Here is a 4311-nt window from a genome sequence, read left to right as displayed (position 1 = left end):
AACATGGAGGCGGAGCCAAATTTTGAATCCCGCTCTCCCTGGAAACGAGTCTTAAAGGTACAGTACACCAGTACATATTAGAGTAAACGACATCTGAAACCTTTTCAACATACTACTACTACTACTACTACTACTACTACTACTACTACTACTACTACTACTACTACTAATAATAATAATAATAATAATAATAATAATAATAATAATAAAGAATTATATAAAGTAAGCATGATTAATAAACGTTAAACTGAAAAAGGCAGCATACTTCTTCCCTAATACCGAAATAATTCATAATACTAGGAGAAAATTAGTTTGTGCTGAATGTCTATCAAGCTCTCGGGTAGTTATATATTTAGAAAAATAAAAATGCGTTACTTTAAGTCTATATGTCAACAGACAGTTCTTTGGCGGCACCTGGTGGTCAAACATATGAAGAGCAGGTTGAATTGGCTTCTTTATTATGACTGCCACAGAGTTTGGCATAGTTAATTTTATATGCTGTGGTACTTTGAACATGTGTTTGTGGTGGGGAAAAAATAATGTTTTTAAATTTTGGTTGATGAATAATGTCGATAAATGAACTTTCCTTGTTTCAACACATCCTGTGGTGTCCTCTGCCAGTGACTTTATTACATTTAAACACAACTATAAAAGACTAAAAAGCATCAATATATAAGATAATCTTATAATAGTTTGAATTTATGCTTGTATTGTAATGTCCCTTCCTATGTGTACATATGTTAAAAGTTATATTATATATTGTAACTTGTGTGTATGATGTATTTTTAGGTATGTATATTGCCTGGGGGGAAGGGGCTTACAACCTGGTAAAATAACAAAATGCATATAATACAAGTAAGGTTTTTATTTGAGACAGTTTCTGCATAATAACTGATACATCAAGTTATGAGAAGAATACAGTATATAGGGTAAAATAAATACATAGATTGCTTTATTTCTCCCTTTTTCTGAGGATAATTTAGTTAAACTAATGCTGATTTTAGAGATGGATGCACTGTTGGAGATTGGGAGTAACACATGCATTTTAGTAAATTAGAGTAATCTACTTTTAGTTCATTTTTAAGTTTACTAGAGGAGAAGGATCTGGATAAGCTCATCCAGAGGAATGAGCTTATCTGCAACCTGAAAAATAAACTGTCACTGTCATAGAAGTAAGGTTTATAGACAGTGAAAGTCCCCATCAAGGTGAGAACTGAGAATGAAGTTTATTAAAACATTTATTTTAAAAAAGGCGATAATAAAAGCTATGAACAGAAAATGTAGTTTTGGGTTAAGACATCGCTCATAATCTGAAAATCACTGATCAGATCAGATTATGAGAACATAACAGCAGATCGTTTAAAGAAGAAATTAACTTTTTTAAAGCATGAGTTAAAACTCAAAAATATACTGTATCCATGGGAGAATTACATTCAGAAACCTTTTCCATTTACTTATACTTTAATTAAACTGTCATACCCCATCACAGTGTCATTTAATTTGTCAAATTAAACCCATGTAGTTTCCAGGTGAAATCACATCTTACTCATAGTACGGTATTAATTAACAGCATTAATTTAAACTGTTCTTCATTCCAACTCTAAAATAACAAAATTTTTTTTTTTTTTTGGCCAAAGCTTAAACTCCTAAATTGGAAGAGAGGTAAAACTGAGGCTGCATTGCCAGTCATGCTGTTGTTTCCCTTTAAAACGTTTAGTAGGAATAAGATTAATTGTGGTATTCTCCTCTCAGCATGCTTGCCACTATGGTGGCTTAAACACAGGACATGTGACATCCAAAATAAGATTTTATTTACTTATGAACCAGACGTTAATCTTTCATAATCTCTTTGACTTTAAACCTAATTGTGTTGCTCTGATGCTTAGGGTCAAACTGGTCATTTATGCCTTCTGTGACTTATTTTGAAGTTGGTATAGCTAACAGGAGCTTCTGCCCCACAGTTACCGATGGCAACAGAAAAAGGGAGCTGTCAGTTACTGGTTGCTATGGTGACCACCAACTGTCAAGAGCAGCACCACAGAACTTATATACCATTAAATGTCAGGAGAAATAACTTTTTGACTAAACAAAATAAATTTGAAGGATAAATGAATCAATTTTGACAAACTTTACATCTATATTACTGCTAAAATAAAACTGTGTTTTATTTTCAGCGGATGACAAATAGTGAACAACTAAAAAAAACTGCAGTTTATGTTAGGATCTGGGTTATACTCCAGAAATGAAAGCCATTGCAAAGCTCCTTAAAATAAATAGTTTATTTTTGTACTTTTATCTTAATTACTTCTTGCCAGTTCGTCTTAACTAATGAGTTGGGAGTTCAACTTTACTCAGTTGCTTTGGTTCTTTGTTTTGCGTCTTCGCTACACATCGTTGACATCCAAACGAAGATATCATGACTTATGAATGGAGAAAAAAATTATTTAAAATTTTCTTTGTATAAGCTATAATTTTTTAAACTGCTACCTTGTGCTTCTTCTATTTTTACCATTAAATCTTATGCATCAGACTGTTCCTAAAATGTTGACACTGTCATCACTTCTTATACAATTTTTACTCTGAATGAAATAAGAACAAGTTTTCATAAGTCTATGAATATAAAAAAAAACTGCAAAAAAGTCCGCCTCTTTGTGATTACATTTATTGGGAAGTTTCAAGCTCAGAATAATGTTAAAGTAACTTCCTTTATGAGTGATAAGAATATATAAATATGTGTATTAATGGAGGGATCTACTCCTTTCTTGCTTATTCACTCCTTTCTGGCTTTCGTTGCCCGGAATAGCGATGTCATCCTCCAGATGGCAGAAGATTAAAAAGCACGTGGGAGGGATTTCTCACAATACTGATGGCTTTCTTTCTGCTCATTGTCGCTGTTGGGCAGAAATCTCATAGCTCCAATTTTAGTCAATTTTATTTTTAGAGTATAAAGGCTGTTGATCACCCTTCACTTCTCTCCATGGCTGTGTTGATTGTGATAGTCAAGAAACAGTCTGGAGACTAACTAAACTATGTGAATTTTTTTATTTCCTGAGAAAATATATGTACATTTATGATAAAGAGTTTCTATTCAATAGCGTCGCTACTGGTTGTGAAACTTGGAGGGACCTTTTTGCCAACACTCTCTTCAGAGTTTCATGTTATTTAAGCTAAAGTAATGTTTTCTGCTGAGTTTTCTTTGCCATGTGTTAAGTGTTATATGTGGCCACAATAAACAGTGCCTATTTAATATTACCCCTGGTAAATGTGTGTTAACATAAGTTTGTATTAATCCAGAAAAATAATCTCACCCTGAAAAAAAAAAAATCCAACTATTTAATTTGAGTTCTCTGGGGCTTTTGAAGCGAAATGGGCTCATAGCATCACCGATTCTCCTCCATACTTCACAAAATATTCATACTTTGATTCACACCACAACTACATGGAGAGAGTTTGCAAATCGCCAAATCTTAGGCTATGTCCACACGTAACCAGGTAAATATGCACCTGGTTACACAATATCTCTGCCACATTGTGTAAAAAACTAATAAATCCACATAAGAACGGCGGTGATCATTGTTTTAAACATGCCAAACCCATAGAGGGCAGTGTAGTGCAAAGCTAAAACCTATGTCAACCAATCAGAATCCTGCAAAACAATCACAACTTCCTGTTAGGACTTAAATATGGCACCAGGAGGTTAATTTATGTAGGTTGAACTATTTTTTTGTAGTCTATTAGAATATGAAGGTATAAATAAAGCACAATAAATTATGTCAAAGCAAGTATGCACACACAAACACAAATATGTTTTCTAAATTTTTTAGACGTGGGTTAAGGATGTGTATTTCATATATATACAGCTCTGGAAAAAATTAAGAGACCACTGCAAAATGACCACTTTCTTTGATTTTACTTTTTTATAGATATATGTTTGAGTAAAATTGACATTGTTCTTTTATTCTATGAACCACTCACAACATGACTCTGAAATGCCAAGCAAAAGTTTAGCATTTATTAGCAGAAAATGAGAAATGGTCAAAATAACAAAAAAGATGCAGAGCTTTCAGACCTCAAATGATGCAGAAAAAACAAGTTCATGTTCATTTAGAAACAATACTTTAACTCAGGAAGAGTTCGAAAACCAATATTTGGTAGAATAACCATGAGGGTTTCAATTGGGTTCAGAGCAGTGGGCTCTTCATTTTCTTCCTAATCTGTATATCTTTAGCACTGGTTGCCGGGACTGTAATGTCGATTTAATTTAATAAACTAACCCTCCTTTCTGTTAAGATAGGCATAAAACACAGCAGA

This window comes from Xiphophorus maculatus, chromosome 2 (assembly GCF_002775205.1).
Source record: "Xiphophorus maculatus strain JP 163 A chromosome 2, X_maculatus-5.0-male, whole genome shotgun sequence".
Lineage (NCBI taxonomy): Eukaryota > Metazoa > Chordata > Actinopteri > Cyprinodontiformes > Poeciliidae > Xiphophorus > Xiphophorus maculatus.
This window is presented reverse-complemented; position numbering follows the sequence as displayed.